The sequence below is a fragment of the Sapajus apella genome, unplaced genomic scaffold (genome assembly GCF_009761245.1).
Source record: "Sapajus apella isolate SASKATOON/1434 unplaced genomic scaffold, GSC_monkey_1.0 scaffold29, whole genome shotgun sequence".
Lineage (NCBI taxonomy): Eukaryota > Metazoa > Chordata > Mammalia > Primates > Cebidae > Sapajus > Sapajus apella.
The window spans coordinates 18,264,483-18,280,323 of NW_022436969.1; positions in this window are offsets into that span (position 1 = coordinate 18,264,483).

Here is a 15,841-nt window from a genome sequence, read left to right on the forward strand (position 1 = left end):
CCTTTTTGAACCAGCGTATGGGCGACTTCCCGTGGCTCCAATCGCCGCCAAAAGGGCACCCGGACCGGTGTATTTTGTACGGAGAACCGGAGAACCGCAGTGCCGACAAAGCAGCCGCGCGGGGCAAAGCAGCGGCCCCGGCCGGCACAGCCGCGCTAGCCGAAACAGCCGCGCTGGTGACCGTGGAGCTCCTCCGCCCGGGAATTTCCTAGTCTGTGGGCAATAAAAACGCGGCGTCCACTCACCCTCTGCGCTTTCACTGGGAGCTGCGATCCTGAGCTGTTCCTAAACGGCCATCTTGGATCCCGCCTCTGTCATTCTTGTTTCTAAAAAGAATACCAGAATAAAATGGAACCAAAGCAATAAAAAATATAATAGATTTTTAAAGAAAAAGTGTTTCTGAAGAAAAGCTGAATCTTCCCCCAACCTAATTCATTCTTAACACAGCTGTCAGAATGTCCTTTTCACAGCACAAGTCAGCTCAGGTTTCTCCTCTGTTCAAACCCTTGCAGTGACTCCCAGGTCACTCAGAGAGAAAGCTGAAGCCTCCGTCATGATCACAGCGTCCTCCTGGACCCAGCCCCTTGCACTCCCTGACTTCCACCTGCTCTCCCCTTCCCTCTCACTCTGCAGTTCCCTTCGCACTGCTTCCCTCCTCTGTGGCTCCCTCTATATGAGCCTTCTGTCCTCCAGGACGTGCACTTGCTCCTACCCTCACCTCCTTCAACTCAGGCTCAAATGTTCCCTTCCAAGAGACCACTACCCAAAACCACCCTACTGAAAATTACATCCCACCTCTATCCAGCAGGTCCCTACCAATTCCCAAACACTATGTAATTTATTCTTTTTTTTTTTTCTTTGAGATGGAGTCTTGCTCTGTCTCCCAGGCTGGAGTGCAGTGGTGTGACCTCGGCTCACTACAACCTCTGCCTCCTGGGTTCAAGTGATTCCTCTGCCTCAGCCTCCTAAGTAGCTGGGACTACAGATGCATGCCACTATGCCCAGCTAATTTTTGTATTTTTAGTAGAGACAGGGTTTTACCACATTGGCCAGGCTGCTCTCGAACTCCTGACCTCAAGTGATCCACCCACCTTAGCCTCCCAAAGTGCTGGGATTACAGGCGTGAGCCAGCAAGACTGATCTGTAATTTACTCTTTATGTTGTGTTTCCTGACCATTTCTCCATGAAAATAAAATCTGTGTCCTGGGAAAAAGTGATACAGAATCGTCAACACCAAGACACATTTGGGTAAATTTACAGAACCTCCATTTCAAAGGAAGAATCCTGCAGGGATCCAGGCAGAGGAAGAGAATATCTTATGGGGGAAGACGGGAGGGTGGAACCAGGCTAGCATTGATTATTTTCTTGACTGTTCATGCCAGAACATAGTAGGGCAATGCCCTCGGCATTCTGAAGGAGAAAATACATGACAGAACTGCATAAGAGGCCAAGCTGCCCTCCATGTACGCATGTCTTTCACTTAAAAAGGCAATGGATATTCTTAGCCTTGCAAGAACCCAAGCAAAGTAGAACTGTCCGACTACCACTTTCTGAACTAGTTTGCTGAGAATTGCATGGAGTAAGGTGAGGCCCCTGTGGCTGCTGTGTCCCATTTTTGTTTCCTAGAAGTGGTCATGACATAATTTCAGCTGTGGCTCACAGGGTTGTCATTTGTTGAGTGAATAAGCACCATTGACCAGGGATTTTCACCTCCCATGTAATGAAAACCACACACCTTCATTCACGAGACAGATACTTAGCCCATTTTACAGGAGAATCCAAAGCACAGCAAATATAAACAACTTCCTAGAGTATTCAGTGGCAGAACCAGGGTTCAAATCCAGGTTTGCCTAGCAATAAGGCTTGTAATCAATCAGTTATAAAAATTAACCTGACATCTACCAAACTATTATGTAAATAGTCTTTATGAGCCATGTTACAAAGCTGAGATCTTCGTTGTAGAAAAATATTTTCCAAATCTGGACTTCTTTGTTCCAGTAGCTCAAGAACATGTCAGAGAGCAGAATCCCCACCCAGAAATAATACAGAAAGGATTGAGACTTTCCATCTAGAAAAGGAAATAGGAATGAAGAACTTCATGAATATAATCTTTAATACCGTGAGTATCATGGATAAAGTTGACGCACTTTGAAACTTGAGAACAAATAACAAGAGGAAGGTGTTAACAGTCTACAACCAACCTGTGTAACTCCTACCCCAAAATGTGAGAGTGGCAGGAATTGTAACTAGATTCAAGCCGCTTGGACACTTAGAAATCTGGTACCATAAGAATCTATTTCCTGTGTGAGAGTGTGGCCATCAGAAGGGAGACATGACATCAGGAAGACTTGCACCTGAATCTTATTCTTCCACCTATTGAACAAGCTGTTTCAACACTGTGCAGCTCAGTACGGATCAGTAAGGTCTCAGTACATGTTTATGGTTATTAACAATAATGACAGTAGTTCTAATACTCTCGTAAAGCCTTTGGGAGCTTGATGCTGGCATGCTAGCAATAAGACTCCGTGCAATATTGCAGTTTTTTTTTTCCTTTTCTTTTTCTTTTTTTTGTGGATGGAGTCTCACTCTGTTGCCCAGGTTGGAGTGCAATGGTGTGATCTCAGCTCATTGCAACCTCCACTTCCCAGGTTTAAGTGATTCTCCTGCCTCAGCCTCCTGAGTAGCTGGGACTACAGGCACATGCCGCCATGGTCGGCTGATTTTTGTATTTTTAGTAGAGATAGGGTTTCGCCATATTGACCAGGCTGATCTTGAACTCCTGACCTCGGGTGATCCACCCGCTTCAGCCTCCCAAAGTGCTGGGATTACTATTGCAGTTTCTTTACATTTGCTCCTATTGACTCTCCTCTGGCATCTATTTTGACCTTTCCTTTTTGACCTTGGCTTCTGTTTGTCAGACGGGAGGTAAAAATGGTCCTATCAATATCCACATTAGCTTCCACCAGGACTTAAGGAATCATCGTATAACTTTCTGTTACCTATCCTCTTTCTCATTCTCATGGGCTAAAACATAAGCCTTTTGCTTCTGACCTTTGAAGGCTGAATATGCCACATTAATGTGGTGTGCAAATGTGTGCCAAGCATCCATGAGTAAAGTACACTTAATATTCAAGGGATATTTAATACATCTTTTTACTTACCCCATAGGCTTGCTGTTAGAACAAAGCAGTTACTTGTTTCACCTGACTCATGACTGGCTTCATTTAATTTTTAAGGAATTATTTATTTACATCATTTCTGTTGCTACTTGATAAAGAAATATTGCATTTTTAGAGAAATGGTTGGAAGCTCAGAAAACAAAACGATAAAGTGAGAAGAAAAATAGCAGAAGTGAATAAAAGCAATTAGGCTTGAATCTGACATCACTTTCTGTAGCTAATGCAATATATTAGTGCAAAAGAGAGCAATTGTTTTCCTCTTACCCTAGTAGTTATGATCATCATGAAAAATCACAACTATATTTAGGGAAATTCTTGGTGTAAGCCAGTGTATAGAAGCTTTTTACTTGAATTGCATGACACTGGCCCATTTCTTAGCAAGTACTTTTTCTGCACATACAAAAAAATATTTTTGAAAAAAAAATAAAGTGTTATAAGTATCATTCTTTTTATATCAAATTTACATATTTTAAAATAACAAATATAAATGTAATATCTGCTACTGTTCCAAAACATTCCCTTATTATTTCCGTATTACCAAAGTGTATCCTTTTGGGGATTAAAATTTCAGCAGTTACTGGAACATGCTAGAACATCTTGTCTTGTTGCCCTTTAAAAACATTTTGCTGTTGAGTAAGACACCATGGAATCTGGTTTATATTTACTTTCCTTAACTAGACCTGTGTTGTGAAATAAGGTTTGCTTCTTATTGTATTCTTTTTAAAAAGTTTTTTTCTACTTTAAACTTAATGAATTGCAACCTAGGTAGTATGACAAAATGAGTTCATGACATTATTACTCTTCGGCAATATGGATCCCCAGCTGGGGGCCTCCACACCTCATGCCTGGGAACAGCAAAAGGAGAGAAACACACCCCTGAGCCTGAACTTGTCACCAGAGCCGCCACTATAAACCCTGGCCTGAGCACCACATCACCTGTGCCCAGCTATGGACATCAAGATGAGTACAGAGACATCTGACTGCTGTCATTGACCCCGTGACTGCTATAGGCTTTGGGCAAGTTTGGGCATCTCACGTGCCCAGCCTTTTTCCTGCTTCGTCATCCCTGACTGAGGCCATTACCAATTCATGCTCTCATCCAGACAGATGTAATGGCTGGCTCTTCCACTCTACACCAGGCCTGGCCAAGAGAAGCCCCCAGCAGCACAGGGGGCCCAGAGTCAGAGCAAGGGTACATTGTGTTGCCTACTTCATGGTGCTCAAGAGCCTCCTGTTTGATAAGGTAGCCACTAGCCACATACGGATTTTCAAATTTCAATTCATTAAGTACAAAGAAAATTTAAACTCAGTTTCTCAGCCTCAGTATTTCACATGCTAAACATCATGTGTATCTAGTGGCTATAGACAGCACAGAGTATAGAAGGTTCTCGTCACTGCAGAATGTTCCTGTGGACAGCACTGCCCTGGAAGGTATCACGCATCCTGTAGGCGATGATTGTTAGTCCAGGAGTTCTGCTAGCTCAGTCTGAATGGAAAGGAGCTGTGTCTTGTTCTGACTCTGTCACCTGCTGTGGATTGGGGTAAGTCAGCTCTTCTCTTTAGGGCTTTGTGTCTCTGCCTGAGAGGGCTTCCTGGAATTAGATTTCGGTGCATAGTGGAAGGAGGGTGAGACTTACATGGCCGTGGGTCCTAGGTTACTTGCCTTTCATAGACTGGCTTTTACTGAACTGTGGTTTTGGATCGTCTTCTACTTATGGGAGGACAGTCATAGAAAATTCAGTATTATACATTCTTTGTAGGGATCTTTTGAACTTTAGAAAAATTATATTATATAGTTTTCTTTTTCTAAGACCCAAGGGGAGAAATTTCTCTCAGATCCTGGGGCCAGGACAAAATGTCCCCTTCATAAGCAACTCATGGGTATTTAGGTTTTCAAACAATGTGAATATTGTAACTAATTTCATTTTCCTCTTTGTTTCCACTGTGAGGAGGCTCAGAGCAATAACATTAGAAACAGTTGGGCTGAATCTTGTGGTTTTCATTTTTCTTTCTTGGTTGTATCTCTAATAAAAGCTTTTTGAAAGCCACCAAAATATTTTTGGGAGAAAATCAGAATTGAAATAAATTACTTATTAACAGAAGAAATCCTTCTTTAGTATTTAGTATTTAGTATTTGCTTTAGTATTGTCAAAATGTAGTTTGCAGAACCTTCAAATGCATATATCATGAAAATACATAATCTAAAATCCAGCCGAAGAAAATCCACCTATTGAGAAGATATTCTTACAAAGGTGCGTTCTCAAGAGACTTGACGCTCCATTCAGAAATCTGGTAAACAGGTATTTCTGGAGTACAACAAAAGACTAAAAGAACTTAATGTGCCTGAAGTTCTAAACACAAATGCAAATGTTCTAAGGACTAAAAATGTTTTTTTCAGATTTATCACTTTGTTTTCAAGCAGAGGGTTTTTTTTGCTTTTGTTAAAAAAACATTGAAAGTTTCTAAAACTGTCACATTAACAGAGTTCTCACCATTCCCACACTAAGCATGATCTCTATCATTGAAACTTCTCTTGACTGAGGAATAAATTAGTAAAAGTAAAAGCATCTCACTCCTCAAAACACTTCTATCCTTCTTAAAATTTGCTTTAGTGTTGTCAAAATGTAGTTTGTTTTGTTAGAGCGCACTTTAAATTTTAAATAAATTTCCTAGAAAACTATAAATAAGGCAACTTCCCACACAGAATTATATTGTTATGGTATCATACTTAACAAAGAAAGAAAAATAAGTGTTTTGGAATTAAAATGTGAAGATTCAGACTAGACTAGACCCATAGATGGTACATGAAAGCTGTCTGGAAAGTACTGAATTGTTGCTTAGTTGAACTAACAGAATCCAAAAAAAGTCTCCTGCACAAAAGCAGCCATAGAGTTCCATCCCAAACACATGCTCCGATAGTGATTGTCTCACACACTGCTTTCAAGAAGAGGGTGCTACTCATCCCTGTGTTGAGTCATTTAAAACAGTACAGAGTATTTTTTTCATTAAATATCTGAGTCTCTTCCATATTTGTAACACAAATGCATGATCATCAATAAAATTAAGTTTTCTCAATCGCTTGGTCAAATAAAGAGCAAGAGAAAATTATTTAAATAATACTAAATGATGGTGACTGAGAATTTAGTAAGTGCTCTGCACACTGGCCAGTGTTCTAGATGGGTTCTCTTATTAATAATTTACCAAACTGGCCGGGCACGGTGGCTCACACATGTAATCCTAACACTTTGGGAGGCCAAGGCAGGTGGATCACAAGGTCAGGAGTTCAAGACCAGCCTGGCCAAGATGGATAAACCCCATCTCTACTAAAAATACAAAACTTAGCGGGGCGTGGTGGCTGGCACCTGTAATCCCAGCTATCGGGAGGCTGAGACAGAGAATTGCTTGAACCCAGGAGATGGAGTTTGCAGTGAGCCGAGATTATACCACAGCACTCCAGCCTGGGCAACAGAGTGAGATTGTCTCAAAAAAAAAAAATTACCAAACTATGGCATAGATACTGCTCCTAATTCCATTATATAAAAGAGGAAACTTGTGGGCACGCTTTTCCAAGGTCCACAGCTCCTCAGTGATAGGTGGGACTGTAATCCAAGACGGAGTGCTTCACCACAGCTCTGTAAACCCGATAAAGAGGATAAATGTCCTGATTGTAAGTCACTGGTAGAACTGAGAGGAAAACAGGAAGAGGGACCCAGATCTCACCAACCCCACACTGGAAGAGCCCTCCTGAGCTCCGTCTCCACTGCTTAGAATGAATGGGAGCAAGCCATGCATGCCATTAGAATGAATAGGCACACACAAAGACTGGATGGATGGCTCCCCAAATAACTGGGAGGAAAGAATTCTGGCTTGGCTCTTATTATCTGATGTCAAACTGTTTCATTCTGCATCTCTGTGAAGAGAGAACAAATGTGTTTTCACTTTTACAAAATTAATTTGCCCATAGTGTATTTAAAATAATAATCATTCTAATTGTCCATCTATTCTGTCACCAGATAGTTGTGACCCGGAGGACGTTTGGCTCTCCTATCTCCTTGCTCCCAATTCCATGAAACAAGGATGGATAAAAGGCTTTTTTATCAAAATACCTTTATAGTTGATATTGAGGGCAACAAACAAATGCTGAGCTGCCTTTGTATCTAGCTTGAAAGACCAGGCATTTTCCAGTGCTGCCTCTATCCACATTTAAAGGCCTAATCCATATATAATTTCTGTTTAAAATAATTAAGAAATCATTTGGGCCAACATTTTAACATTCAAACATAATTTAATACTAACAGCTGGTTGGGCATCTGTCTACAGACTGTAGTTCACCTCATCTTCGAAATGCCTAGGCTATCCCCAGAATGAACCTGCATTGACCCTATTATGCCCCTTTCCAGGTTGCGTAGAAGTATTTGGGGGAGAAGGAGAGTGGGTCAACCATTCCTCTTACTTCAGTGTTTGGGAACTGGTACATCTCAGCTTGAAGGCTTGTGGCTGGTGGGCTGCCCAGCCCTGCATATCAACCCCAAGGGTGTGGCTGTGAGGGTCATATGGCCTCCTTGAGAAGGGGATGCCAGCTGAGCTCTCTCAGCCCTGGGTGCTACCAGCTGCCTCGTAAAATAAGAAGCCTCTTACCAGCCCGCAGGATGACAGGGTAAGCAGCCCCGAAGGAGCAATAATTCAAGCATTTTTATGACATGTTTTAGCTCTCTTGGTATTCTTCCCCACTGCATCTAAACTTTGGCATTTATAACTCATGCCATGTGAAAGTAAGGGACATCTTGGATTTGGGTCTAAGACTGCAGAGTTGCTGTTTGTAAGTTTTATTAATCCAGCATTGTCTGTTTTTTAAAATAGCTTATTTAGATGTATTTGATCAGCATTTGTTGGGCTCCCTTTACACCTGTTTGAGTGTTCTCTCCTGAAGGTGAAAGAAAATACTATTCCTTAGCAATCTTCCTTCTTTCCCTTGCTCTGGTGCAAAGGGGAAATTAACTTGACTTTAGATGACCAGTTACTGGCTACCTCCAACCTTCACCCTCATCTGAGGCCTGGGAACTTGGCAGGGGGGTGCAGGGATGTTAAGTCCTGATGTCCGAGGGCAGGAGAAGACAGACGCCCCATCTCAAACAGAGAGGACAAATTCATCTTTCCTCCACCATTTTTTTTCTATTTGGGCCCTCAAGGGATTGGATGGTGCCCATTTGCAATGGTGAGGGCAATCTTCTTTATTCAGCCCCCCAGTTCAAATGCTAATCTCTTCTAGAAACACTCTCACAGACACGCCCAGAAGTAATGTTTGCCAATATCTGGGCATCCTTTAACCCAGTCAAGTTGACACATAAAATTAATATGACAGCTGATGTGCATCCTGAGAGGGCCTCCTCGGATTTGCTGTAGAAGGGCCCTCCACAGATTTGAATGGCTCTCTCCAAGCAAACAGGCAGATCAAAAGTGAAATGATCAAAGAGTCTAACAAAGACATTGCGCCTGAGTGAGGTGAAGTGTGAATTGTGGAAGCTCTGTTTATGTTCAGATTCCTTGGGGAGTCAGGTATAAAGGCAAATTTTATTGCAGTAATGAAAAAAAAATTGATTTACATGGTTCTAGAAATGCATCTAGCCAGATGAAAGAACACAAACAAAACAAGAATTAACACGATTATCCTCCTGTCTCCTCCCTCCTCCTCCCTTCATGAAGGTGGACTTTGGGAGAAAATATGACTTGTGGATGAGGCAGAAAGCAGGGACAAGCTTCAGATGCTGCCTGGTTCCACCGCGTGGACTTGTCTCACCAGCCATCTAGATGGGCAGAGTGACAGGAGGAAGGCTTCCTGCCAGCTCCAGCTGTCCTCATCCTGAGGTCCTATTTGACATGTTAAACAATTACTCAGATAAAGACATAAGAGGCATGGAGAGTATCAGTTCTCTCCCCACCTCTTGTGTGAACCTCCTTCTTGTGTTTGGAGAATTGCTTACATAAAAAGCCCTGATGGGAACCAGAGCTCACCTCCAAAAAACAGATGCTGAAAGTGCCAGATACTTGGGTCCCAGGCCTCTGTGCAGCTGGAATGTGGGTAGGTGACCCCAGCACAGCCACTCTGACTCACCACCCTCTACCCACTTTGAACAGAAGATAGGAACTCAGAGAAGTGACTGAGGCAAATCCCTTCTGGTAGCAGAGATGGGCAGCAGCAGCAGCAGCTCTGGGTTTCCAGGGCAGCACTGGCACCACTGTAGCATCTGTGTCCACGGTCCAGGGCCACACACTGAGCAGGCAGTACCGTCCAGGTGCCGGAGCAGCTGGGTTCTGTCAAGTGGTTTGTGCTGCCATCCCTTCTGCTGCTCAAGCTACCTTCTCCCTGTTCCACCCAAAGTTTTGGGGCCTTCCCAGTGCACCAATGAACCACTCAAAAGCTTTGTAATAAATTTCTTCTCTACTTATAGCAGCCAGAGTTGGCTTTGTTGCTTCCAACTAAGAACCATTGACTGACAGCATACTTTTCAAAACTTACCAAAGCATGAAGCTGGAAGGAAAGCCATCTACTGGATGGCGTAGCAGGATACAAAAAACTATTGGGAGTTGGAAACTAAGAAGAAGATATCAAACAGATACATGGGTGTGCCCAAAGTGAGCTCAAAATCCAATGCCATGAGACCAGGCTTGAGCAATACTTTTCCAACCTGAGTTGGAAAATTCAGACACTTTTACAAAACAAACCCTCAGTTGGAGGTCACCCCAGGCTTCAACTGGGCCAAGGACTTCAATCCTACGGTGTTAGGACTCAGGAGGGACTGATTACAGAAAGATGAAATGTTGGTGCAAGTCAGGGCATTGATTTTAAATACATTTTTATCACATTGCTACTCAAATAAAAGAAATGTAAAATTAAGTATAAGCTCCTTATGCTCATAGCTCGTGTACAGTTATAAAACCAAAACAAATTTACAAATTAATTACCAGCAGAACTACAAAAGCAATAACATTCAAATTAACATCATTAATTTAATGTGAGAGATGATGATGTTTTGCTGAAATGGGATCGTTGCTCGCCACATGACTCTGGCAGTAACTGCTAGGGCACGTGGGGTTTCTGAGAGGGGCTGGCCTGTTTAACACCCAGTAAGCTAGGGATCCACTGAGCCCTGTAACCCCTCTCATCCATCACATTTCAGCTTCCCTCTGATTTTCTTTTTTTGTTGTTATTGTTCCTTTCATCCTTTCCTTCTCCCTCCTCTTAATTTTTATGAGTCTTGTCTCCAGCTAGCTGGGCTTTTGCCTTGGTGCCCTGACTTGCACCAACATTTCATCTTTCTGTAATCAGTCCCTCCTGAGTCCTAACACCGTAGGATTGAAGTCCTTGGCCCAGTTGAAGCCTGGGGTGACCTCCAACTGAGGCCAGGAGGCAAAATCAAATAGTGTGCATACGATGGCTCCCACAGCACCTCGGCACTAATGAAGTTGGAGAGGGACACTTCACAGCACAGTGACACAGGACAGCCACTTCAGAGTAGAGCAACATGGCTAAGTCCTGTGCGATGCAACTCCTCCACCTTGGGGCGAATGTCATGGAAGGTCTTAGGCATGCCCATCAGGGGATATATGTGAGGCTGTTTGTGGAAGCATTGTTTGTGGTGGCAAGGGGTTACCTAGTTTCCATTACTGGGAAAGTAATCCATGGCAGACAGATGCTATGGCATACCATGCAGCAATTAGAACCAATGGCAGTTCACATACCAACACATGGTTGGAACTAGAATGAGACTTAAAATCTTATTTCAAAAGTAAAGATTCCTACAAAAAAACCCTACACATTTTGCAAGAAGCCATGCAAATATAAAGTGCATATCAAATTTGAGTGTTTGCCTGTAACACTGAGCGGGAAGAGTAATGAAATATACCGATAAAATAGATTGATATAAAGACAAACTCAAACAAACAAGAAAAGAGCTTTATATGAATGAATGAATTATAATAGTTTTTTAAAAATATATATTTTATTGCATTTTAGGTTTGGGGGATGCAAGACTGATTCACAGGTACACATGTGGCAGTGTGGTTTGCTGCCTTCCTCCCCATCACCTACATCTGGCATCTCTCCCCATGTTATCCCTCCTCAACTCCCCACACCCTGCTGTTCCTCCCCTAGTTCCCCCCCGACAGACTCCAGTGTGTGATGGTCCCCTCCCTGAGTCCATGTGCTCTCATTTTTCAACACCTGCCCATGAGTGAGAACATGCGGCATTTGATTTTCTGTTCTTGTGTCAGTTTGCTGAGAATGACAGTTTCCAGGTTCATCCATGTCCCTGGAAAGGACACGAACTCATCGTTTTTGATGGCTGCATAGTATTCCATGGTGTACGTGTGCCACATTTTCCCTGTCCAGTCTATCATCGATGGGCATTTGGGTTGGTTCCAAGTCTTTGCTATTGTGAACAGTGCTGCAATGAACATTCGTGTGCATGTGTCCTTATAGTAGAAAGATTTATAGTCCTTTGGATATATACCCAGTAACGGGATTACTGGGTCAAATGGAATTTCTATTTCTAGATCCCTGAGGAATCGCCACACTGTCTTCCACAATGGTTGAACTAATTTACACTCCCACCTACAGTGTGAAAGTGTTCCTATTTCTCCACATCCTCTCCAGCATCTGTTGTCTCCAGATATTTTAATGATCACCATTCTAACTGGTGTGAGATGGTATCTCAATGTAGTTTTGATTTGCATTTCTCTGATGACCAGTGTTGATGAGCATTTTTTCATGTTTGTTGGCCTCATATATGTCTTCTTTTGAAAAGTGTCTCTTCATATCCTTTGCCCACTTTTGAATGGTTTGTTTGTTTTTTTCTTGCAAATCTGTTTTAGTTCTCTGTAGATTCTGGATATTAGCCCTTTGTCAAATGGGTAGAATGGAAAAATTTTTTCCCATTCTTTTGGTTGCTGATTCACTCTAATCGTTGTTTCTTTTGCTGTACAGAAGCTCTGGAGTTTAATTAAGTCCATTTGCCTATGTTGGCTTTTGTTGCCAATGCTTTTGGTGTTTTTTTAAATGACGTCCTTGCCTATGACTATGTCCTGGATGGTTTTGCCTAGGTTTTCTTCTAGGTTTTTTATCGTCTTAGGTCCTATGTTTAAGTTTTTAATCCATCTGGAGTTAATTTTAGTGTAAGGTGTCAGGAAGGGGTCTAGTTTCTGCTTTCTACACATGGCTAGCCAGTTTTCCCAACACCATTTCTTAAACAGGGAATTCTTTCCCCATTGCTTGTTTTTGTCAGGTTTGTCAAAGATCAGATGGTTGTAGATGTGTGGGGTTGCCTCTGAGGCCTCTGTTCTGTTCCATTGGTCTATATCTCTGTTTTGGAACCAGTACCATGCTGTTTTAATTACTGTAGCCTTGTAGTATCGTTTGAAGTCAGGTAGCGTGATGCCTCTAGCTTGTTCTTTTTGCTTAGAATTGACTTGGCTCTGTGGGCTCTCTTTTGGTTCCATATGAAGTTTAAGGTGTTTTTTTCCAGTTCTGTGAAGAAGGTCATTGGTAGCTTGATGGGGATAGCGTTGAATCTATAGATTACATTGGGCAGTATGGCCTTTTTCATGATATTGATTCTTACTAACTATGAGCATGGAATGTTTCTCCATCTGTTTGTGTCCTCTCTTATTTCGTTGAGCAGTGGTTTGTAGTTATCAATGAAGAAGTCCTTTACATTCTTTGTTAGTTGTATTCCTATGTATTTTATTCTCTTTGTAGCAATTGTGAATGGCAGTTCGTTCTTGATTGGGCTCTCTTTAAGTCTGTTATTGGTGTAGAGGAATGCTTGTGATTTCTGCTCATTGATTTTGTATCCTGAGACTTTGCTGAAGTTGCTTATCAGTTTCAGGAGATTTTGGGCTGAGACGATGGGGTCTTGTAAATATACAATCATGTTGTCTGCAAATAGAGACAATTTGACTTCCTCCTTTCCTAGTTGAATACCCTTTATTTTTTTTTCTTGCCTGATTGCTCTGGCTAGAACTTCCAATACTATGGTGAATAGGAGTGGTGAGAGAGGGCATCCTTGTCTAGTGCCAGATTTCAAAGGGAATGCTTCCAGTTTTTGCCTATTCAGTATGATACTGGTTGTGGGTTTGTCTCTGTTGGTGGTTTGTATTTCTGTGGAATCTGTGGTGATATCCCCTTTATCATTTTTTATTGCATCTATTTGATTCTTCTCTCTTTTCTTTTTTATTAATCTGGCTAGTGGTCTATTTTGTTGATCTTTTCAAAACACCAGCTCCTGGATTTATTGATTTTTTGAAGGGTATTTTGTGTCTCTATCTCCTTCAGTTCTGCTCTGATATTAGTTATTTCTTGTCTTCTGCTAGGTTTTCAGTTTTTTTGATCTTGCTCCTCTAGCTGTTTCAATTTTGATGATAGGGTGTCGATTTTAGATTTTTCCTTGCTTCTCATGTGGGCATTTATTGCTATATATTTTCCTCTAGACACTGCTTTAAATGTGTCCCAGAGATTCTGGTATGTTGTTATAGTAGTTTCTATGAATGTTAATGTTTAATGAATGCTTAAGTCAACCCTCTACACCCAAAGCAAAAGAGGGAAAGAACAGGAGAAAGAAGAGGAGGGAGAGGAAGTAATGACGTGTGGAATACTACAACTATCTGTCACACAAACAAATTGTAAAGGTTTTTTTTTCACTCTTACATGATAAGAAAAAGTATTTTGAAAGTTGCAATTAAAAATCACACTTTTGTGTTTGTTTGTTTTGAGATGGAGTTTTACTCTTGTTGCCCAGGCTGGAATGCAGTAGTGCGATCTCAACTTACTGCAACCTCTGACTCTTGGGCTCAAACGATTCTCCTGCTTAGGCTCCTGAGTAGCTGGTATTACAGGCACGCACCACTACGTTCAGCTAATTTTTTGCATTTTTAGTAGAGACAGGGTTTCGTCATGTTGGCTGGGCTGGTCTCGAACTCCCGACCTCAGGTAATCCACTGACCTCGGCCTCCAAAAGCGCAGGGATTACAGACATAAGCCACCACCCCTGGCCAGAAAAATCACACTTTAAAAGGCATAGGAAAATTGGCTGGTCATGGTGGCACATGCCTGTAATCCTAGCTATTCAGGAGGCTGAGGCAGGAGGGTTACTTGAACCCAGGAGGTGCAGGAATTTTGCTTGCTTGATACATAGTAAACAACACCTCTAGGACTTAAGCAGTGCCTCCCAAAAACTTGCCTTATGTCCCAGAAATCTATATTTTAAAAAGTTTACCCAGCCTTTACTCTGACTTTGACTGATCCAAATGCAAGTCTACCAAGCATGGTTGGAACGGAATGAACATGAAGCTATTCTTCATTGCATAATAAGTTTGCACACAGTTTTATCTTTTCAAGCCAGAATAAGCTGTGCTATTTCAGTTACATTTGAGTGAAATACCCTAGTCATGATTCATGAAAACATTTTATTAACTGATTATAGATCTTGTCGTTTCAGCAGGGAGACTAAGAAGTGCACTCCTGACCTAAAAATCCTTTGGCAGAGATTGAGTGACATACCAAGTGTTACAATTCCCCATTCAATTGCCAGTAAGAGATGCTAGGAAAATGACATTTCTTTCTAACCAGGCATCAGCCATATATTAAATAAGATGATGATTTTCATAGTTATCTTGGAATATGTGAAAACCTTTGAAGACTTTGCAGATAGGTTTTAAAAATAGTTGCTCTGTGTACACAAGATTCAACACCAGTTGATTCTTAACTCCAAGGCATAAAAATAAGTTTGTTATGGTTTGGCATTTAATTGAGCTTTCACCTGAAATTAAATCACAGTAAATAGACACACAAACAAATTATATGACATCTCTCAGCTGCAGGAAACATCATACAGCTTAAAATATATTTACTTTCCAGCCCATTCTAGATAACTGCCAATTTGTGTAAATATCTGAGTTATTCATGATGTAAATATTTTGCTTGATAGCCATGTGCCCTCCCATTCTTCAGCTCCATTACAGATAAGTAGAACCATGTGGATGGGAATGGGAATCCTGAGTGTCCCATGATGTGAATCATGAGTGTCACATCTGATTTGAGGTTTTAAACCGGAAGTCAGCTCTCCACCCTCCCACCCCATAGCCCTGCAGTGTCCACGGAGTGCCCATGTGAGGTGCTATAGCACCTCTCAGCCTGGGTCTTTGATAGTCTATGAGATACAAGGTCCCTGCCTATCTGCACTGAGTAAGTGGCACAAATGAGAAAGAAACCTTTGCTCTATTTTTTTTTATATATACAGAGTCTCACTCTGTCACCAGGCTGGCGTGCAGTGTTGCGATCTCGGCTCATTGCAACATCCATCTCCCAGATTCAAGCAATTCTCCTGCCTCAACCTCCCAAGTAACTGGGACTACAGGCGTGAGCCACCACCAGGCCCAGCTACTTTTTGTATTTTTAGTAGAGACAGGGTTTCACCATGTTGGCCAGGATGGTCTCAATCTCTTGATCTCGTGATCCTCTGGCCTCAGCCTCCCAAAGAGTGCTGGGATTACAGGCGTGAGCCACCACACCCAGCCAGCCTTTGCTCTATTTAAGCCACTGAGATCTGGGAGTAGCCTGGTTATTGCAGCATAACCTAGTCTATTCTGACTAATATTCATATTAAATC